The following is a 24332-nucleotide window of genomic DNA, read 5'->3' on the forward strand; positions in this document are numbered from 1 at the left end:
TAGCACTTAGAAGGCTGAACATTCAAAAATCATGAAGTAAAGATCAACAAACTCTGGTTTTCTTCCCTCACAATTCACTTTTCTCATATACACATTTGTGGTGAAAATAAGAACTTATAGGTGCAAAGTCATATAGGACAGCACTGCACAGACTCTCTTCCTTGCACCTATACGTGAATATACAATCAAATTATGTAACCATTGCTCATACATCATCAAGAATGTGCAAAACATATGCAATAAATGTGTCAAATCTTCAGTATCTACTCAGAAAGGGCCTGATTCTGCAACGAAACAAAGAACTCACTTCTGCCACTGGATGATGGGCTCTGCAAAGATGCACGCTTTGCCTGTGCACCTAATGGTGTGACTGCAGTTAAGAGTATTTTCTTGTACAAATTAATAAAGAATGAACATTCAGTTCAGGTGACTACTCTTAAACAGGCAGCTGAATACAGCTCTTAGTTGTTCATCAGAGCAGTACCACTCCTTTAACTGGGGTAAACTGTGGGCTTCCTTTTTTCATCAAAATATAATAGCAAAATAGAAACTATTTCAGTTCCATTTTTATTCCTTTTGTAATAAGACTAAATAGGAGAACTATAATGATTACATTTGGACAATTTCTGAGGAAATAAGAGCTCTAAATCACAGTTCAATGGAAAGGCTCCTTCTGCTTACATGTACCAACCACAGTTTCAAACTTTTCTCTCTAGTATCCTATACAGCATTTTCTCTTCCTTAGAGGTGAGGAGAAATAAAATAGATAGATAGATTAGATGTATTGCAGAAACAGTAAAGGCCTTTTCCACACACTGTGAAATGGCAAACACAAAGTGGTATTTTCTAACTAACTATTAAAACAAAATGGAATATAGTGTACATCCAGCACTGTCACACCAGCCTCAGTGAGCACTTGAGGGCAAAGTATCCCTAAATTGCTTTCCTTTGAAGAACTCTTTTTTAAATACTTTTTGAAGTGTTCAAAAGAATGAATAACTTTCACCAGAGTGACAGAAAACACTGCATGTCCCATACATTTTAGTATTTTTTTAAATCATCCATACAGCACAGATGAAAATTAAGATACATTTGTAGCACCAAAATGACTTCTGATGCTCCGTGATTTTGTCAAGAAGAGCAAGAAGTTTGTGTCATGCATTTATAACTTCTTTTAAATAATACAGGTCTTGCTAGCTCAATGTGACAATGGCACTGCTACTTGGGGGGGAGAGAATGTATTCTCCTGTAGTTTGGCTATGTTATGATTTTTAATGAAAATTTATTTAGCCTTTTGCAATTACAAATAGTTACTGCCTTTTACTTTGTCTTCTTTTCCCTTTTTTTTTTAAATAAAAATACTGTTCTTGATCTGTTCTGCTGCAGTTCATGAACTGTACGTGCAACTGAAAGAAAAAATAAGTCAACATTTGTCTGTCAGCAGCATTTATAAGCGAACAGAGTGGAACGATTACAAAATTTTAATAAGAACACTATATTACAGTAGCTATAATCTAGGTGTTTCACTGGGAAGTGAAGTGGATTAACGTAAATGAAATTTTAAATGTCCTTTCCATTTTATAGATAACACAAAATGACTCTTTTCATGTCTCCCGCGATAAGGATACATGTGCCACACATTTAAATAGTGCCTTCACCCTATCCAACCCTGCTCATGAATTAATAATTTAGTGACATTAATACAAGAAGATAAATGATAGAGAGGTTACAGCACAAGGGCCAATGGTACACATATACTTCTTTTAGAACAGCTAATACCTCTCTGCCAATTACAGTTAGAACTTTTTAGCAGTTTTCAATGGCATTTTTACAATCTAAATAGCAGCTTATGCACACACAATTTCACACAACTCAAGCTTAATAAATCTCCTGCTGCTACCGAACAATCATTCTGGGGGATTAAAGTGCAACATCTGCTAACATTAATAAGCATTTTACATAGCAGTATGTATAAAAGCAGTTGCTATCGGTCTTCTGAAAAAGCTTCTAGACTGGTTTGGCATAAATTATACCTTTATCAGTCAACTGGTAACACTACCTTATGGCAACAATAAGGTAGCTATATTGCTATGTAGCAGGGAAAACCAACAAAATTATATACCAACTGCAATTATAATTTGGGGAGGAACAATTTTCAAAATACTTGAAAAATAAACACAAAAACGTATGCATGCAAAGCATTTCAGGTAAGGATCTGGTAAATCCCCACAATTTCAGTTCTTACAAGAAACCGAAGCTACCAATCTGCTTGCAAGAGACAATTTTTTTCCTAACACCAGTTACAGCTTTTTAATCCATCTTGGGATTTTTTAATTTTTATTTGTATTTCCACCAAAGCAGCATCTACTGTGAAGGAATGCATGCCTTTCCAAGGCAAAAAATTAATATCAAGGGGTTTATTTAATTAGGAATTCCAATATACATTTTTAGGTAGAATTTGGCAAATCAGAGCGCTTTAGAGTCGAGAGACGTGTAACATCAGCTTGAGCCAAGAACACAGTTGGCAAACATAACACAAACTTTTACACACAGCACTGCCAGCACAGCTCAAGCCCTGCGGTTCAGCCCATGGACAGCCAAATGCCAGAGCCTGCCAATCAGCCCTTCTCTGTAGTGAATAAAATGAACAAAGTCATACTCTAGCTGGTGCTACCATGTAATTGTACAGCAGTTTTTAAAATGTTTTTTTAAAAATTGAGAGGTAACAATCTGAGGATTTTTTTTAGAAACTAAAAATAATCAAGCCAACTTTGCAATAATAAACTTTAACACTTACAATACCTTTGTATAATACTCCAAGATGATTTTATTGTGTGGACACATGTGAGCCTGTACCTGCAAGACCCTTTTCTTTCATTTACTCAAAGAGAAATTTGCATAAAAAATATCTAGCAATACAAGAGATAAAACTGGATTAAAGTAGTATGTAGAAAATATTTAATCTACTTTTTAAAATTAGCAATTAATTTCCCCTGATTTTTCCATTATGAATTCCTTAAACGTGTTTTAAGTCAAAATATGACTTTAGAAATTATTATTATTACCATATTCTCCTGACATCATCTACATCTTATTTGACATGTCAGAAGCAAAATGAGGAAAATTAAAGCAATTTTAGCAATGCCAATGCTTGACAACTAACACCCGGAACTTTTTGATGCTGTACGGTTTATAGTATTGGGAATTAGGGCTGAAGCCAGGCTTAGCTGAGAAAAACACAGTCATTTAAGGACAGAAGGGAAAAGGTTAAAACAAAAGTTAAGTACATTTAGTATCTACTTTTTCCTCAGACTGATGGTTTCTTTAGGTCAAAGTCTGCACCTGTAATTCCCATACATATCTCAAAGATCAGAATCACTGTCCTCCCAGGAAGCACATAAGGATTAAGAACTCAGATGCCTCAGTGCCACAGACTTAAACACAACTCAAATTTGAATTATCATTTCTAAAACTTTAAGTTAATGTGAGCTATGTGCAAAAATGCAGCTTTAATATAAAGTCACAATTTTATTTCTTTTTTCTTTTAGAATAGAAAAATGTTATATTGGCACACGACTTTGCTTTCAAGCTCTTCTTCCATCTGCCCTAATTCTCACATCAGACATGTCCCCTACCATGTGCTGGCTTTACATGTTCATGAAGATTTACTGCTGCTTGTAACAGTCTCCTGGCTATTTCAAATCCAGGTCACAACTTTCCACAGCTACTTAGATTAACATTTTCAATTTAATCCATTTTAACATAAGAATTCAGTAACACTGAGACAAAAATGAGGTGATTTTTTTTGCTCAAAGATGACTGAATATTAAATATTAAATTTAGAAGGTTTTAATAATAACAGTTTGTAAACAGTGTAATATATATGTCTGCCCTAATTTAGTAAAATGGAATTCTCACATAACACTCATCAAACTCAGCACAAAAAAATTGTTCTGGCATTTCCCTAAATTAAAATCTTTCAAGTCCCCACAGCAAGAATGCACAAATTTAGATTTTATTAATACCTTAAATCAAACTCACTTTTATGAAAGGCAATTTACAAGTCATCTTCTCCTGTGATAGTGAAGAACAGAACAGGGTCTTGAGCATATTTTTACAGGCACTTTGATGATAGCCTAACCTTTTGGTCTGATTGCTAATTTTAACAAAAATAGCATTTTCTTTGAAATCCAGCAAACACTTGTTTTCATTAATATAGTTTTAAGCTGTTAGTGACAGAGCCGCTGACAGCTCAACAGATAGAAAGTAAATTTAAGAGAAGTTGTCTCTGTTAGAGAATGCATGTGGTCTTACCAGCTTCTCACTCAGCAGTCTGAAAAACTCCAAACGTAATCTAGATTGCAGTACTTCACAGATTGCTAAAGGTACTAACTACATTGTGCAAAATCTTCACACTCACAAAACCATGCAAGTTATACACATGCTGCACATGCCACCTTGATTTAAGCAGTGCTCCATGTACTTCAACATTTTACATTTCTAACACTAAATAACACTACCAAGTCTCCTGCATTGCAGGCACTTCTGCGAGAGACTACAAATCAGATGCACAATGAAATCAACATCAGGTAGACTCCCTTGTACTGCCAGTTACTCACCAGGAGTCACACCGTGGAGCCTGGGAGGGTGGGTGGGGGAAGTGGGGAAGGAGAGAGGGAGAAGAGGAAAAAGAATTAGAAGGCGGAGGGGAAGCAAAGGGAGCAGACAGAGCTGGAAGATGGCATCCCCCTGCTAGGTTCAAGGGCAGTGGGAAAGCCCTTGGGTATTACACAGAAGGGAAACAAGCATATGGAAAAGGAAAGGCCCAAAGACACAGCAGTGCAGACAGGCTTGTCCAGCTGAGCCACAGGTGAATGTGTGGAGGAGCCTGAGCAAAATAAAGAGGCAATTAAAAGAGCAGAAGACTGACAATGAAGGAATGCAAGTCAATAAGGAACAGAAAACAAGCAGCACAGCAAAGGGAAGGAATTACTAGTTTTAAATATCTGAGCATAATCTGATCTTCAAGCAGACTGCCAGCATTTGGGATCAGTTGGCACACTCTTATAATACCATGTATGAGGCTTCTATCCAGGACACAAACATGAGCTATGCTTACTGCAACTATCTGCTTTTTAATCCACACGAAAAAGCACTGAGAGAGAGAGGCCAGCACACATTTGCAATGAGATGCGTGTCTGTGTACCTGCACACAATTATTTAGAACTATTTGCTGTTCTGCAAGAAATCATATTCTAAAAATCACCTATCTAATTTTAAAAAGCTGAACATAATTTCAGTATGTCTGCTGCACCTTTTAGGCATTTGTTTTGCTTAAAAATCAAGTCCAGAGGAGGTTATGACAGTAATAAGTGTACATTTCAGTCACAGGTCACTATTCAGATGAACTAAGATTTTATTTGTGGAAGGAAAAGAAAGCTACGAGGATGAATAACACAGACAAAAATGAAAAAGAAGAAGAAAAATAAAATCAATTTAAAAAAAACAACCAAACAAACAAAAAAACCCCAACCACTAAAGGCCTGTCTTCTTGGATACATGAGAAGCTACAGACAGAGGAGGCATGACAGAACACTTCACCTGACACTGCCTGATTATCAACACACTCTCTAAAAGTTACTCAGTTTTATTTTAGTATCTCCTCAGTCAAAAGCTGATTTGACATTTCTGACCTAAAAATAGCAGCTATATAGATTTTCTGAACTAAAAATATCTAACCCAAGATTACTATGTTGTACAATGCGAGAGCTTGCAGCAAGAAGAGTGTAAGATTCAACAGCCTGACATTTCACTCCAATGATTTTGAGTCACTGAAATAAAAGAAAAATTCTGTTATAGCAGCTAAGTAAATACCACTTTTTTTAGCTTTTCCACAGTGTTGTTATTTACTAACTAGAACATGTACACACAGTCCAGCTGGCTAAGATCAGAACAAAGGAAATCAAGCTCTTCTTGGCTGGCAGTGACCTTTGTCCACGGCTCTGGACAAACATCTCTTCTCCTGGTCTGCCTCACAATTTTATTACACGATAAACTAAACATTTTGCATTTTGCACTAAGTACTGTATTAATAAATACTCAGGCATACATGCACTCAACCACACACATATCCATGAGCAGACATTTAATTTGCTATTGTTCAACTTTTGTTATTATTTCATTTACTTTCAGAAGTACTTACAAAAAACACAGTCTTTAGGAATTGCTTCTAAGGCATCTAAGAATAAAAATACATTCATCTAAACACTTCAAAATATTTAAAAATACTACTAAATGTTGCATTCCTCTCTGGGAGATTATCTTGCAATGACCACTGATAGCTCTAACTTCCAAACAGCAGACATGGACTGCTTCAACATTCCCATGGTACTGATTTCTTAAAACCTGGACGTTAAAGTCCATTTCCCACTTTTCATTTTGAGCCCCATTCAATAAGCCATAACTACCAGATTTTTTCTGTCTTGGTATTCTATTGCAGGTACTGGGATATAACTTATTAAACTGCGGATGAACAGGCTGTGATAGGGGAGGAAAAGAAGCAGTGCCCTTCTATTATGGGCTAAAACATCAATAATTCAAGCTGATTGGGAAACACTGTTCAACAAGATGATTAATTTTTAAGAATGTGGTGGGGATAGCAACAAACATTGTAAAACAATTTTAAATTTTACAAGAATCGTCAACAAAGCTTACAACTATGATGCCTTTGAAATAACTAAACCTACATTTCTCCTCAAACCATGTTGGGGAAAAAAAAGGACACTAGGAACCACAACTCTGGCTGGAATCCAGCCAGCAAAGTTACAAGTATTGCCAGTGACTCACGCCGCTGTGCTATGGTACTCTGCTGCTCCAAGTATGCACCAGAGTACTTTGTGCCTTAAACCATGCTGCCGTGTTTAATAAATTTTGTCAACACAACTCTAAGGGCTTTCTGATCTTAAAGCTATTCTGTTGTAAGTTCCCCCCACAGAAATAAGCATTCAGTGAAACCAAATGTCAGCAAGACCACACAAATTAAAAAACAAAACAAAACAACAACTATAAAAAAACCTAACACACGTTCAAGAACAATCTGCCATGCAAAACTAAAAAAATGCAAAATACAACTATCCTCTTAAAGTATCTCCATATCCTACACATCCATAAGCCTGCACAGAGTCCAGACACACCACTGATACTGCAAGCTTTCCAGGGTTCCAGCACCATTCACCTGCAACCCTGGACAGGGAGCATGTTCGAAGCCTCTCCAGCCACAGCACACACATGTGCCTTTCCCAGGAAGAAATATGCTTCCATGGAGCACATGATGCATCTTTCCAGTCATAAGTGCTCTTACAGTTTCCATAGTGAATGTCATTTACATGAAGGCATTACAAAGGCTTACACAAAAATGCTTCTCTGGCATAATAACATTCTTCACTTTTCCTCCCACTTGCTATAGTTCTTAATTCTCAAAATATTGACAAAAACAGGACGTGAGGGGGACATGAGATAAGGACAGAGTGCAAAACATTAAACCACCAAGCTATTTACAACTCTTTCTTGTTTTCAGACTAAAACTCCTCAGTGCTACTGGGCAGCCTGAGATCAACTACATAGAGTAAAGTGCTCTTTAATGTATAGCCTAGGGGTTCTTCTATGTTTAAGAGAAAGGAGCATGTAAAGAAATACAGTATCTTTCTCGACCTGTCTTGTTTTTTGAAATGCATTAATTAAAATGGAGATTTTGACTTTTTGACTGTGAAAAACAGAAAAAGGACAAACCTGGTTTCTGAGAATCTTCATCTGCAGACAGCACAGACAAGGCTCCCTTATCTTACGACGATCGCACTTTTGTATCACAGGATGTTTTTGAGGGAGAAGAGTAGATGAGACTTATCTCCAGTTCATGATGATTAGCTATAACAGTTCTAATGACACCTTTGCTTTATTATGAGGCAACCAAAAGAATCTAGCCATGAATGTGGATCTGCAGCATATAAGGTTTCAGACTTTCCCAGACCTGAGTGGCAGTCGTGACAGAGACTACCGCTGCATGGAGGATGACAACAGTTACGTATCAGACCATGTCACCACAGAGTTCCATGGCAAGCCTATAGTAAAGAGGGTGCTCCTTTCTCTCTCTTTTTTTTTTTTCCTTTTTTATGGAATGTTCTTGTACACATCAACATTCACAATTTTTCACCAACACTCAGTAAAAATATAATTAATTCAACATTCAGATGGACTTAAGAATTTTAGAGCATAGTATTAGGTGCTACTTTTTTTATACCATTTGTGGGTGGTAATAACATTCCACCAAGCATATTTGCTCAGTTGGTTTAGTAGCAGCTCGTATTTCTTGTATGTACAAGACCTAACAGTTGTTCTTTTAGGTATCTTAAATAATGGCTGTGACTAAGTGATCAAGGAGATATTAATCATACCTCTCAACTGTGCAGAAATTGTGAACATAGTTGTGCAAACTGCTTAACCACAGCAGTGAAACAGCAACAAATTTTTTCCCTGCTGCCCTGTGTATTTTTCAGAAAATCCTTACTAACTGATTCTAATAATCCATTAATGCTGCAGCTTTATTTCAGGTATTGATGTATTTTGTGTATTAATATTTAAAATACAAAGAGAATTTAAAAAGTCAAAGATGGACAAAAAAATTAAGCAAAACATAATTAAATTTAAGAAAATTTTTAAATTGGTCAGTAATAAGTAACCAGAAAATGCTGATTTCACTGTAAGTCATTATATTATTACTTTTAAAAAGAGGATAAATCTAAGGGACTGTATGTTGCAAAGCAGGCTGAAAACAGTACATTCTAATCACATCACTGTCCAAACATTGGTGTAAATATAACTATAATTGAAAATACTATCGTTAGAAGTGAAGATGTAGTAAAGACATATGAATTCTGTATCGGCGACAGAAGTACAAAGAAGAATTTCATTCACAGGTATCCTTCAAAGGTTATACTGGTTTTATGTGCTCCGTTTGGCAGATTTTTCAGTTATGAGCCAAGAAATGCTGATTACTTGCATTCCATTTGCCAAATACAAAATCTTTATTAGTCATAACAGCACTGCTGTTACAAACAGACAGAAAGATATAAATAATAATAAAAAAGGCAGGGAGGAAACAAAAAAATTACAGACATCCCTTCATCAGGGTTACTTGTCTGTGGGCAGTTAAGTATGACTCAGCGTGGCTTCATTCTTAATGCACACTACAAGTAAAATGCCTACAGTGTGGATTTGTCCTTTGATGTATTGTACTGCAAACAGAAGAATATTCATTTTAAGAAGCTATTCATTATGGCATTTGTACAAAAAGGTTGAACTTTTATCTTACAGTTGTGTATAGGTATTTCAAAAATGCTTCAGGAGCAGCACGTAAGGCTAACAATGGGATCAGAGCACTTCTGCATACATCTTCCTCTTTCAAACACAGAAATTTTCTTCTAAAACATCGGAAAACTTTTTTAATGATAAATACATGTAAAACAAATCCACTACAACCTATTTTGAATACTTCAAAACTAAACAATGTTATTAAAGTAATATGTTTAATATTTTAAAAATAAATTATAAATAATTCTAATATTTAAAGCATTGATAAAAATCCTTCACTTCCTATTGAATTTCTATGCCTTATTTGCCCTTTTATTCTAAGTACTGGTTTCATCTTATTTAGAGTTTACAAGCCAAGCACTGCCCTCAACAATGCAGTCACAGTTCACGCTCTGAAATCAGTTGGAGCTCCACATCCAGCGGGGGTAACATTCATCCTATTGTGTTTTCTTTTTACTTACAGACAAAAGATACAATCGTTTTCCACAGTTCAAAATGAATGAAATGTGAAGCCAATCCAAGAACCTGCAGGAGTTTTTCTAAAATAGAAGACATTATTCTTTGGGTCATAATTCCTGTTTTGGACATGAAACTAAAGATAAAGCTGCCAAATTTTGCTCTAGTTGTGCAAATGCAAGATGTACAAGTTACCGATGACAGATGAAGCCATACACCAATATCATGATTATGAAAATAATTAGTTTCAAATATTCCTTGTTTAATGAAATTTTGAGGCTACAGGGGTTTTTTTCCACTAATTTATCAGAAAATATTTAAAATCTGTGTGCCACTATACCTTCTACCAGCACATTTCATGTTAAAAGAATCAGGTGCATCTTTCCTCTGGCTTCTAGTAATCAGTAACAATTACAGCAGATGAGTACAGCACAAAGACTTCACAAAGTCTTACACACAAAATTAATCCGAAACATCCATGAAATGTTATGTCTTACAAATCATACTACCCATGCATATATACAACACATGGATCACGTATGGAAAGTTCTTCCATGGTAAGATCTGCCATCTATACATTTTCTTAATTTGGAATGACCTAATTACAGTTTTGTTACAGTAAATAAGGAAAAGAAAGATATTTTGTTTGAACACCCATTATTCAAGGATTTACTGAATTACATCTCAAGGTATTGTATTGAAATGTGTAACTATCTTGCCCCACTTTGCCATTCATACAGCTGTTCTTTTCAGGGTAATTATTCATAAGCGACTGTATAACCTAATGTATTTTCTTCAATCAGTTCCCATAAGTGCTTTTATTGATAAAGCATAATTAGTTTTATTAAATGAGACTGGTGCACTGCTTCTGCCATAAGTATTAATGTCTCACTGTTTTGGTTTTTTTTAAAAAAAGATGGAAAATTCTAGGAATTAAGAACAGCTTGAATGTCACTTACATGAAAACTATACATGTATGACTTTACTGCAACTGTTTTAAGTTTCCATTTTTTAAAGTATCTGAGTTACGTATCACCATAAAAACAAACCTGGTGCTACTGAAACAGAAAATGTGTTGCATGTAACCCGATTTTATTCAAGTAGGCTCTTCCAATGTAGCAAGTAAATTACCACTGTCCTACCTTCAAAATACAAGTGTTGAAAAATACATTTTAATCCCTGCTGTATTATCCCCACAACAGAATTAAAGTTACATGTACATCTTGGTTTTCACCTTGTATGGCAATCTCCACTAAGCGGAATTTCTGAAACACCTTTACTTCACCAAGGAAGAAAAAGACATACTGTGTAAAGAAAGATTATGTCCATTTGCCTCCTGTAATTCCTCAACAAGATTAAGAAACGTCTTTGTCTTTATTGTGACTAACACATCAGTATTTTCCCATGCAAAAAGGATGATGCAACTTTTCAACTCCTAGTACCTATCAAAATCTACAAGAGACATATTGATATTTTTTCTGTAAATCTTACCATTATAATCCTATTGGAGTGTAATTGCTGTGGCTAATATTCTTACCCTGTTATGAAAATGTTCAACATAAATGTGGCAGTGAGTTGTTAAGATAATACATGATCATGCTGTGAGAGGGTAATACCTATACAATAGCCCTTGCCAATACCATAAATCTCTTTATTAGACAACAACCTATTACAGGAGATCTACTTAACTGTTTCCCTACTTAAAGGGCCATTTGGTGTTACAATAACAAGCTGACTTTTCACATTAGCAAGGATTAGCCAGTATAAATAATAAATGGACACCAAGTTGCTGCTCTTTTAAATATGGTAAATCTTTTCCAGTGTTTAAAAGGAGTATCCAAACTAAACCTAAGACCATGATAGGCAGAACATATGTTAAAAGTTCTGTTAGTTAAAACGGGGGGGGGGGCAGGGTGGAGATCAAATCTCAAACCACTTTATGTGGCAGATTTATTACAGAAGATGTTACAGAGAGCTGTTTGTGTTTTGGAAATATGCAATTCTGTTGGAATATGCATGCATACTGCTTTATTTCCTAACAGCATCATAGCAAATCACCTTTAAATTTACTGAAATATTTTAAAGTAAAATGATTGCCACTGTTTTTCCAGAGCTAAGTAGTGCAGAATTCATCTAAGCACCATATATTGTCCTTCTTGCTCAGCAAGCAAAAATGTATAATATTTTCTTCTCTGAAGTATTAAAATTTTGAAGAATCATACACTTTCACCATCCAGATAACTTTAATACAAATTATAAAACCTGAAAAACACCAGATCATTTCTTTGACTGTACTATTTTTTTTAAAAAGAAACCACTATTTAAAATAATTATTTCTGATTCTACATGCTAGTTTTTAAGTTACAATTTACAAATAAATTTAAGTTATGCTACCTCCTTGCTCTTTGTTGCCAGTATCTTTCTAAAGCTTAAGACAGCAATCCTTACCACTGTTTGCCTGCTTTAGTCCGACTGCATGAATTCATCCATTATATTTGGATGAAACTCCTTCACCTTTTTACATAATAGAGAAAAAAGCAAAATAAAGAGCTAGCCTTGCACCTGTGATCACCTTGATTATGACTCATAATACTGTTTGCATAAATAAAACAGACTTACCTATTGCTTTTTGGCTAGCACACTAAACTGCATAAGATGAAATGAAGACCTGAAAAGTACTGTGCTGCCTCTCCCATGTTGACATGACATTTTTAGAATCAGAGAAGACAGTTTATGCAACAAAAATCTGCTTCCTGTCATACACAGTACCAAAACTGTCTCCGGCACCTCGACATACAGGAATTGTTTTCCTCTGTTCTTTTTCAAACTTTCAATAAAAAGGCGCACATCTTTGAAATAGGAAGTATTTCTGAAGTCAGCTTTTGCTTACTGACTTCTAAAATTTTTGCCCATCGTTATTTATTGCTACCTATAAACAGCCTTTTAAAAGCTATCTCACAGAGCCTTTCTGCTCTGCGTAACAGAGAAAGCACTGTGAAGTGAAATTGTACTTAGTGGAAACAATTCAGCCCCGAATGCCTTGATTACTCCGATTATCTCATGTACATGCTCCCTCTGCAGGTAATAAGAAGAATGAGCCAAAATATGTGAAAAATGTAGGTAACAACCGGCATAGGAACCCAAATAATCATTGATTTTAAAGAAATTCCCTTAGAAATCCTTCTCCAATGCTATCTGATACAAGAAGGTAACACAGAAAAAAAAAAAATTAAAAAAAACTCTTTTTTTTCCCTCAGCTGTGTCTCTCATCTGGTCCCCTCAGAAAAGTTAAGCATTCAGGTTTAAGTTTTTTCTGTAACAAAATACAGATCTCTTTTTCAAAGTCACGTAAATCCTTTCAGGGCAGGGAGAAAAATATAAAATTAATAATTTTATTTTTTTAAAAAAGGAAAAAAACACATGAACAAGACCCCCAAATAAACAAAAACAAAAACAAAAACAAAAAAAAAGGCAAGAAAATAGCTCTGCTTGCCCAGAACTAAACAGAAATAAAAAGACCACCTCAAGAAAGAAAACAAATTCATCCTATCTGATGCATCTCCCTAACCCAAAACCAAACAAATGGCACCATCTCCCATTCCATTTATTACTGGGAGATAAAACCTAGTGCCGTTTTCAGATACAATTACTCATGTACTTCACTTCTGTTGGTTTAAAAACCAACAGAACTGACTCGTAAGTTATCTTGAAAATTAAAAATAGTCTCTATCAGTTTATATCAAATCATGAAGTAACAATGTAGTTTTCATTTAACTGGAGGCAAACTACTTTTCTTTCAAGAGATATTACGCTCACTTTAAAATGTCGTAAGTTTGTTCACCGTAATAGCATAAGCTTTCCAGATAAAACTCTCTTCAATGCAAATGGGAAAAAGCTTCAAAGATTTAAGCTATAAATATTAAGCAGATCAAAATTAAGTCTTCATCCTAACTAACCTTTAGCACATACATTAAAAAAAACAAAACTGGGAAGCCATTCAAACAGCATTAATTTCTTTTATAACTTTGAAAGAAGTATACCTGTGGTTTTGTCTCTCTTACAGAGCCAAATCTCACTTTCTTTTGCAAGTAGTACCATTTGACTCATGAAATAAATGCATATACTAGGGCATGAAGTCACATATGACCTGTGTGACTAAGTTTCACTGGAAAAACAAATCCCAAAATATAACCTCTCAAGGTTTTAATGTGAGCTTTAAAAACAAAACAAAAAAAGTGGAAAAATACTCATGATATTCTAGTATGACTAGAGCTATTAATTACATGGGACAAATATAGGACAAATTTGGGGCGTTCACTTCAGAATGATGAGACTGCTGCATACAGAGCTCTTTGCTGCTGGAATAACTTTAACAGTTGGATCAACAAACACTTATTATCAGACATTATTACACACCTTCTCAAATGAGAGAAGGAATGAGGAAGCAAAGCGGGGGGGGGGGGGGGGGGGGGGGGGGCGGGAAATAACATTTTGAAGAGACGGTGCTCTATTCAAGCACTGGGTAAGATTATTGCCTCAAGGGCAAAAGGATTTCTTCTCACTTTCAATTATGTCAGCCTACAACTCCCCTTCCTCTCTAAAAAACCTCCCAGCCTCAGCCCATTTTCCTGGCACAGCAGCTCAGCCAGGAATACACCTCAACTGCAAAAGCATCTTCTCTCCTTTAAGCACTTCATAGCGATTTACAGAAGAATCAGCCTCACTGACTGACAGTCTGCATTTAGGAAATACCTCACAGACTGAAGTAAATCAAAGCTGCAGAATAAACTGCCCTTCAATATTTAAAGGACAAATTTACCAAAAAAACCAACTCTGAATTGGTCTTACAGAAAACTTTCACCTTGTTCAACCCAAAGATGCAATCATTATTCATTTTGGGAAAGCAAAGTTTTACAAGTCAGTCACACTTCATGTAGAAAAAGTCTAAATTAAGCTTAAAAGAATGAATAAAAGGATGCCTGGATCAGATGGAAGGAATGTTTCCTACTGTAGCGGTTTGAAACATGCTAATATTCCCCACTATCAGAATCACAGATTTACCGTGATTCCAGATTTATCTGGAATCTGCCAGATAAATAGAGAGTCAAAAGCAGAACTTGGGAATCTTTTCTTAAGATGTCACTTTATTCAGAACTAGTGCTGCATATTGTGAGGGAATTGTTTCTACACACTCTTCACAGTGATGTAGACTCCAGTGCCATAAAAAAAAAACCATGAGACTGTAAGAGAATATATAGAAAGGTGAACTGAAGTCTCCTTTTGGTGTGCATATGCTCTCTCTCCCCCACTGCAGTACGAAATCTCAGAGTGAGGCTCACTCTATTTACACCAGATCCCAGCAACAGCAAAGCAAGCATGATAGTCAGAAGCAAGGTCGGCCATCCCTTCCCCAGCTGCCAGAAACAATTTTTAACAGTAATCGGTGTTAGATTATTCTGTCATCTAGATTCAGAGCAATAATCGGTTTGAGGTGTCAACTGATAGGAAAATACCAAAAGCGCACACAAAGGAAAGCAGCAGCCCACTCTAAATGAGAGATTTGAGATTTTATCACATCCAGAGGCAACTGAATAAACAGAAGTAGCCTAATTTTTAAAGCACAGTTCTTCAGCAATAAATTGTTTCGTTGCTACTTTGTTGATGTTATCTGTTTTTCCAACAGTTGCAGATTCAAATCTAACTGTACACTACAGGTCTCCAGCAGCAGTGTTACACTGAGTGTCCAGCTGCTCCCTATACTGTTCCCATTGCCAAAAGCAGCAAAGAAGAAATATGAAAAAACCCTTTGTTAACAATCTTATTTACTGTAAAAGGTATGAACACTCCTAACACCTCATCTGTGCATCAAGACATCCCTAATTTAAGAATTAACATATTAAATATGCTTTTATTTGTACGGTATCAGAATTCAGGATCTTAAATAGCAGTCTTCATTCCTGTTATCTCAGACCAGCTTTTGCAGCTCGTTGTGGCCAAGTAACACATAATTAAAATATAAACACAGTATAATAAACATCAATCAGTGTCAAGTGGATCCACATTAGATTTTTTAAATTGTTCCACTTTTCCCCTATATTGCCGCTCAGGCAAAAGGGTGTATCTTTCCTGGGTGGTAAACACATTGTAAGACACTCTTAAAGTAAGAAGACCCATCATTTCATACTTATTTAGTACACCAATGGCCAAAACAGGCATATGACTTCACCATATTTGTATGGGGAAATGGCATAGGATAAATTTCCTACAACAAAAAGCTGCGTTACATTGAAAAGAAAATATTCTTAATATTGCATCTATGTAAGAAACCTCAGGAGCTTCTGATTAGCTCTAACTAGATTTTCTTTGAAGCTACTTTCACTATTGAAATACAGACACTGATACTTAATCTTTTTGTGTAAATGTTAGTGTTTATAATGTGCTCCTAAGAGATTAAGATGGGGTGGGGGGTGGGGGGGGGGGAGGGGAGTGAGGGGGAAGCAAACAAACAATCAGCCACATAACCAAGACAGGCCCTATTTTTCTCAGCCCATGATCACTTGTCAAGCCATGATTAATGCTGTGCTCTGTAGAGGGAGACATTACATCCAGGCTACAACAGACCTAAATTTTACCCTAAGGCAGAAGTCTGATTTAAACATCTCTATTCAAAGTGACATTTGTCCTCTCTTTTCAACCAGTTTCCTCTGAAATTCCAGTAAACTGACTTTGTGACCTACAAATGGTCCATTGATTCTAACTTGTCGTGTTGCCTGTCCTTGTAGCAAAGTTAGTTTTGGTGACTGAATGAAGCAAGATGCTATGCATTCAAAAAGAAAAATACAGGAGCAGAGTCCATTAGGTGCTCTATTAAATGCTCGGTTGGATAACAGTGACTAAAATTTACAGCTATAAGGATACCAGCTTACACAGAAGAGCTGAAGATAAATACTGAGGTCAACATTAAAAATAGTAAAAAAGCCCTTTACATTCAGAAGTAACAATGGCCTTCATATTCTAAGGTGATGAGCAGACATTTTTTTGTACTACAGACAAGAACATGGGCATCATCAGGGCCACCCTGAAAAGTAATTACATTTTATCTCTTGCCTTTCACTGTGAAATGTCTGCAAAGGTATTTACATTTGTCTGTTACAAGAACAACAAGCTAGACAGAAGAAAAAACTAGTTGTGATCACTTATCTCAAGTAAATACCATTTCTCCAGTGAATGGTATTATTCCATCTATTTTATGAAGTTATTGTTAGATCTTCCGATTTATCTGTAACTGCTATTGTAGGAATACAAATAAAACATGCTTGTATCTTACAAAGAAATAGCCAAATAGCAGACCTGGACATGTAGAATAGTCAATACCCTTCTTACTGAACATGAAAAATGGTAACATTTGATAATATTAAGCAATTTAGACAGTGCTGGCAAGTTCCTACTAGCCAAGGTAATCTTATTTCTGGTGCTTTTCAGGGTAAATTGATTTTTTCCCCCCTTCTTTTAGCTGCTCTGATAATTGAACAAATTTATACAAGTGTGATGTGATTTTACTTAGCAGACAACACACAAAACATTCCCCAAACATGAAGTACCGTACTCATAAAAATGAATTTTTCTTGTAATTAACCAAATTGTATTTAAGCTTGCTTTGTGCCAGGGTAACAATGAATAGCATTTTGTTGGAGACTGCACTGTACCTGCAGGTGTTAAGCACTGTACTTGCTTCAGTCAGGCTGCAATGTTTTTTCTTATTATGTCTTTTAAAATAATTTGGGCAAATATCAGGCTAGAGTAAGCCAAATCATTGCAGTACCTCAAAAAAAAAAATTTAAAAATCATGACAAGCACATTACATACTCTGCTAAAACCCATAAAATACTCTTCTGTTTAACGTAACAACCTGGAGATGCTACAATGCCAAAATTGAAGGCTTTTGATTTTTTTCAACCAATCTGGTTAACTGTCAGTTTGTATCTAGAGAATCCTGGAAGACCTTACCATTCATTAAGCAACTGAATTTCTATAACTAAATTGCTTATACTAAGTGACCTAACCTTCACAGACTATGCTATAAAAATACCTCTCGTACATTACAAGTTGAAAAAACGTGAACTCCAAGAAAATTATCTATTGAAAAGGACTTTAAGCCTGTCATCTTTCACCTCTTAAATGAAGAATGTTAAAAAGAACCACAGTTCTTAAATAAAGACTGGAAGTATTTTCTAGACCAGGTATATATTTATAGTCACATTAAACCGCAAGTCACCAATACTCCAACAGAGTCACCTACTACTTGTATTTTAACAACTGTTTGAAACAAAATGCAACTACCTTTGAAAATTATTCAAATATTAAACATGCTTGTTAAGAGTAGTGAGAATGGCCTTAAAATAGCTTTTTTTGGTTTTCCATTTTTCTTTACATCGAATTATAACCATGATGGGTTTAAATCTGTGACTAGCTTCAAACTGAGGGTTTTTGAAAAATAACAGACAGCTTTTAAGTTTAAAAGCTGAACATAAATACTTTGAAAAGTGAATTTCTTGCAATTTCAATTCACTTTTGTACATCACAAACATCAACCCTAAAAAAAAGCATCCAGAGTGTTTAACATGACATCTCCAAGTAACATGTCTGACTGTTTCACTAGTCTGTGCTCTAAAATACACTGCTTTATAACTGACTGCTTGTCTATCTATGCATGAATATGATTTCAATTATACACCAGGCATAGCTTAACTTCCCTGCAGTTCACCACGTAAAATCATTAATCGTTACTTCCAGTTCTTGTGCTATCAGTCATCCACAGATATTCTTCAGTAGAAATGAAGAGGCGACACAAAACATTTCTTTATATAAATTAATTTCAAATGGTTACTAGCAGATTTTTCTTCCTCATTAGCAGAGATGGTACTATCCTCAGCAAGAGCAGTACTAGAAATTAACTGTATGTCAACATCTTAGGTGGACACAGGAAGAGCAAGGGCTTGAAAATATACAAACTTTTTAGACCAAGTTTCAGTAAAAAGTGTATTATTATGTCTCTACCCACTCTCTAAACATTAAACAGTTATTTACATTTAATGGATATTTATATGAATTTATGGTACACTATATAGAAATGCACTGCAAACACAGCTTTGATAAATATTTTGTCTAACTAGAAACTTTTCAACATCCTTCAGTAAAAATTATGGACCTTTCTAAAAAACTATCACTCAAGAGTATAGCATTTTTTCATCATATATATTTCCATTTAAAAAACATATATTAATCAAAATGTCATGTCTACATTTGAATTTTCAGAAATGATTATATTATTACATATTTCTAACCACAAAGACTACAAACACTTAAGATTAAACTACCTGGTTTATTTAAACTTTAGTAAGGTGTTTCATTACTAGATACTAGAATTCCTGAGTAACCCCTTTTCCTGACTTTATGTATTAAAAGCAATAAGATATAAATAAAACATTGGGAAAGCTGCTGAAGTGATCAAGTAAGAACTAACTAAGCAAACTTTGGGTTTTTTTAAAGCTCTCCTCTTGCTCATTTTAAGAATGGAAACACCCAGAAGCCTGGTGTTAATGTCTCTGCTGATTGTGAAAATTGCAGCAATAAAAACTCCAACTGCTTGTCTTAAATTAAGACTTGCAAGACTACATGTGAGATCTGTATCTTTACATTAGTTTTTATAACATTTGGAAGTTTGGTTGCCTGCTTTGATGCTGGTCTATTAATGAGCAAGGAAGCTAAGAGCCAGAAAAAAAATGTTTACTGGAAATTCTCAAGTCAAAACCTGAAGTAATTGGTTTGTTCTACCCCACATGATTCAATATCCTGATTCCTCCAACTACCAGCTCCCTGAGCTATATGAACGTCTACGCTTTTTGCTGTTGCCAACACACAGTAACCCACGATGATTGAAAATGGCAGCTGAAGGGCTGCTGCAACACATTAATTTTTCTAAGTGGTCCAATTTTGTCATCTGAATATTGACAATCTTCTTTCCACTACATTTTTCTTTTACCTTCAGAGATCTGTCGAATTTGGAGTTGCCATCAGATAAACCAAAGCACAACATTCTCAAGACAATTTTTAGATTATCTCTAATAGCTGAAAAGATAATGCGCTTTCTTTGTAGCACTCGGCAAAGCAGACTAGTTAGCAGCAACTTAAGTGTGATAATGGCAATTACATCAATATGTTCTTTTTATACCACCAAAAGGTACTACTTCAGATAGCTGAAGACATTAGGTAAATAAACTGCTGAAAATTACCTAAAAATAATGACACACAATTTTAGGACCACTGAACACATCTATTTACAAAATGCCCAAATGGTCGTGTCCATTTAAGAATAACAAAAATCGATATGAATTGTTTAATTAACTGCAGGGGTTTTCACCAAGGCATACCATATATACTCAGTTGCTTCATTAAATGAAAGTCAATTGAAGTGTGAGTGAAGACATCCTACACGAAAGGCACGTTACTCTCACAGCTTAAAAAGAGACACACACACCCATCAAATGGAGAACCAGAAGGTCCAAAAACAAACAAACAAAACAAAAACAAACCACCACAAAACCAGACCAAATGCTACATACAAAGCACTGAAATCAACGTTTTCAAAAACACAAAACCCACGTTTTAATATCTCTATCATTCAAGTAAAAGACTTGGAAGGAAGGAAGGAAGAAGCAAAGCAAGCATAGGAAGTTTGGTTTGGTTTTGGTGGGTTTTTTGGTTGTTATTTTTCTCCCCCACCCCCCCCCCTTTTTTTTTTTTTCCCCAGAGATATAAACCAGAATAGAGTCCACAACAAACATATGGTCCCTGGAAAATGTCCCAACTTTCTGACAGATAACTAGATATCGCTTAGCTTTTGGGTTGCTAGATTATTAATACTGACTTGCAGAGATAGTAATACAGAAGGCCATATCCCCTTCCAGGCTCAAGGAAATAGTAAGAATAAAAAACTGCAAACATGCAATCATGTAAAACAACTTACAATGCAATAAATGTTCTACAGACACCAAAACAGCACTCCTGCCATACTTGGTCTCAAAGTATTTATGATAGAGTAATACCAACCGCAAATAAAGTTATCTTAGCAAACACACTATCTCTGATTACAAGAATTACTCATTCTCACTTTTTCTACAACAAAAAGGAAACTGAAGCATAAGGCCGGTGGTGATCAAAACTTCTTTAAAACTCTCTATTAAAATATTTATTATTCCAGCCTACCCACTCGCTAAGGAGAAAAGCATATTTCTTTCAAAGGTCTAGAATCGAGACGTCTTTTATTACAAGATTTCATTTGTTTTCCGAAGTAATTAGCAGGTCTTCCCCATTCAGTGTCCGCACGCAGCAACATGTAGGCCATACCTAGAGCCTAAGTGCGGCAGAAAGGGCTTTCCAAAGCCTCCAACAGAGAGGAGACATCAGAAACCACGCAACAGTGCCTGTCATAAAAGGTCACTTTTTTTCTTCGAAACAAACCATTAATCAATAGGGTGTAATTGTCCGAACGCTCGCAAGGGCTCTACAGCGAAGGGACCTTGTTTTTCACTCGCATAATTGCGGAGCAGCAAAAGTTCAGAAACACAACCCAAATCCACCTCCCCATTTTACCCCTTTACAATTCCCACTGCCCTTTGGGCCTCTGCTTGGAAGCAAATGGAAGACAAGCTGAAGTTTTCTCAATTGAGCCGGAGCTAAGAAACCTTTGATATGCTAATACCCTCCTTCAAACGGTAAGAATTCACACTTGCATTAATTCAAACAATTTCTGTAGAACGATGCGAAATGGCACCTCTTTTCGTGGTAATCAACAAAAGGAGGGAGCCGGAGCGTCTGAGAAAACCAAACAGCAGAACATTTGTTCTGCAGGACTCCTTCCGTCGCGCACAGGGGCATTTCTATGCAAAGAAAAACACACCTGAGCGCCAGCAGATCTCTTTACTTTCCACAATCCACGTTCAAACCCCAGCAGGGCTAGTGCAGACTAACAACAAGATGTTATTTTTAGAGCCAGACACAGCAACGGTGCCTCATGGCACACTCTGTTTTCTGTCTCCAGATGGCCCCAGATTTCTACACGTGAAAAGAAATAGAAATTATTTTTAAAATAAAATAAAAATAATTAAAGGGGGAAAAAAAAGTTGTTCCTAGTCCACAGCCGAGAAAGGGTTATTGATTCCTCTTTCCAATGCCACCCCCCCCACACACACGGCACGGGCTGGTGGATGGACGCCTGGTTGAGTTACAAAAATAAACCCGCAACAGGTAATTATTTACTGAACGGATGCAACTTTTCCTGCTGCGCGATGCTCGTACGGGAGCGCACAGCCACGGCCGGGCCTGCTCCGCGGGCAGCCCCCAAGCCCCCCTGCCCCCTACAGCAGGGCGGGCAGCCGGCGGCGGCCGGGAGCCGCGGGGACCTGCCGCAAACCCCTCCGCAGGGCTGGGGTGGGGGGGGGGACACAAGACCCGGCCCAGCAGGAATGCGGCGGTGCGGAGCGGCGGTGCAGGTCAGCGGCGCAGCCGCGCTTCCCGCGCCCAAGGGCCGCGGCCTCACTAAGGGGCACGTTTCTCCTCCTCCGGCGGCAGGGGGTAGTGGCCCCCGCGGGAGTGCGGGAGGGGGTAGGGAGGAGGGGGGTGTAGCGGCCTTGGGCACCAGCAGGCGAGGCAGACCCTAAAGTAAAACGTTCCCCCGCCAGCAGCTCGGTAGGGACGAATAGAAGTAGGGAGCAGGCGCGGGAAGAGACGAGCGGCGATGCAGCAGCGTAGGGCTCCTCTTACCTCTGTCTCGGAGCTGAAGGCGGGCCGGAATCTCTCGCCCCGGCTGGACTCGCGAGCCAGGTCACCCCTCCAAGCGCAGGGCTGGGGGAGAGGGCGGTGGAATTAGTCCCGGGGCGACGACAGCGGAGCGGGCGAGCGCCGGGCTCGGACGGGGAGCGCGAAGCAACCCCGCGTGAGGCAGCTGGTTCTGCGGTTCGGTGGGCTGGGGCAGCGCAGAGCAGAAAGAGGTTTCTGCTCCAAGCACCCAGCCGGGAGGCTTCTCAGGGTCTAAGTCAACATTTTCCTGCAGTTTCCGACACTCCGCTCCGCACGAAACGTACAATACAGCCAGGCTCACGCACGCACCAAAGGAAAAACAAAAAACAAAGGGGGGCAATTAAAAAAAAAACACACAAAACGGAGAGGACGGTGGGCGCAGCGCGCAGTGTGTGTGCCCAGGCTCTGGAGTCCTTTCTGTGCAATGATCAGGAGGCGATGCCAGCAGTAGGAGTCGCGGGGAACAACTCGAAAATGTTACAATGGGCCCCCTCTCATCTGTGTCTCTATCGCTCCCACCGACCGGATTTACATCTCCCGGGATGACATTCTGGCCTCTGGCGGGGTGCGGGTCCGGCCCCTCCTCGGATTTTCTCCTTTTCCTCCCGGTGATGCTGCCCCGCCAGCGACTGGTGACCAGGCGCCGAGCGCTGAGCTAGTAAGGCGCGCAGCAATGGGAAAAACGCAATACATACACCAAAAAAAAAAAAAAAAAAATTCCCAATGAATTGTATCGCAGTCTCCTTTTTGCTCATGCACCTCTCCGTGTGTGACTGGGGACTGCGAAGTCCTGACACAGACTCTCCGCCGGCTCTGAACTGGAGTCACCTCCAGCCTCCTCCCCCTCCAATCTCCACCCCCTCTCCCTCCGCTCCCCACCCCTGGGCTCTGCTAATCATATAAACATATTATCACGTAAAGCAGCACCAGCGAAGGACGAAAATCTCTCCCTTCCTGCCTTTTTCTTTGCCCCCCTCGCCCCCGTTTTCTTCCAGCTGGGGACGGGGTGAAGGCTAACAATAAAAGCCTGGCCGCTCGGCATCGAAGGCCGGGCAGGTCGGCTATGCGCCAACGCTGCCCTCTCCCCACCTATCGCCGCGGCTGCTGAGGGGCGTGCATCGCCGCGGAGACCCCGCTCGCCGCTGCTGAGCCGCTGGTCGCCCCTGCCCGGCACGCCGGGCCCCGGCGCTCCCCGGGCTCGGGGCCTCGAGCCTGCCGCCGCCCCCTCTCCCTTCCCTTGGCGGCTGCTGGCGCGCTGCAGGCCGGCAGGCGTCTCCGCGGCACTTTCTCCTTGGCCGTTTCCGAGTGCCCGACACGACCGTGCACCTACGCCGGGACCCGCTCAGGTGCTGCGCGGAACGGGGTTGCCCGCGGCGGTCCAACTCACTGCAGCAGTGTGTGTGTTCTCCCGCCCTCTTCGTCTTCTCACAAAAATAATTCACAAGGCTTGGCGACTAGCGAGCCAAAGCAGGCGAGGGGCGGGAGGAAGGGGGAGCTCGGCTCCCCGAAGCTTTCTCGGTTCTTTGGGCCCCTTCCCCTCATGTCCTCGCAGTGAGCTTGACCGGCTGGAGCGCGGTGCCTTGCGCCGCTCCGCCCGCACCAGCCGTCAAGGGCGACGCGTAGATGCACGGGGATGCGTTAGGGAAAACATG

The 24332-nt window shown here is 38.4% G+C and overlaps 1 protein-coding gene across 19 annotated transcripts in view; it reads right to left on the reverse strand.

The window, feature by feature from the left end:
• Nucleotides 1-24332, reverse strand: part of ADGRL2 (adhesion G protein-coupled receptor L2) — a 316422-nt gene that overhangs the window by 133902 nt on the left and 158188 nt on the right. For 18 of the 19 annotated variants that reach the window (XM_054165513.1, XM_054165507.1, XM_054165503.1 and 15 more), the window contains exon 1: nt 22645-23035. The exons of the other annotated variant lie outside the window; for it this stretch is intronic. The gene's annotated coding sequence lies outside the window, so the exon portion shown is untranslated. Of the gene's footprint in view, nt 1-22644; nt 23036-24332 lie in introns of those variants that run through there. 19 annotated transcript variants of the gene reach the window in all.

Source organism: Dryobates pubescens, chromosome 11 (assembly GCF_014839835.1).
Source record: "Dryobates pubescens isolate bDryPub1 chromosome 11, bDryPub1.pri, whole genome shotgun sequence".
Taxonomy (NCBI): domain Eukaryota; kingdom Metazoa; phylum Chordata; class Aves; order Piciformes; family Picidae; genus Dryobates; species Dryobates pubescens.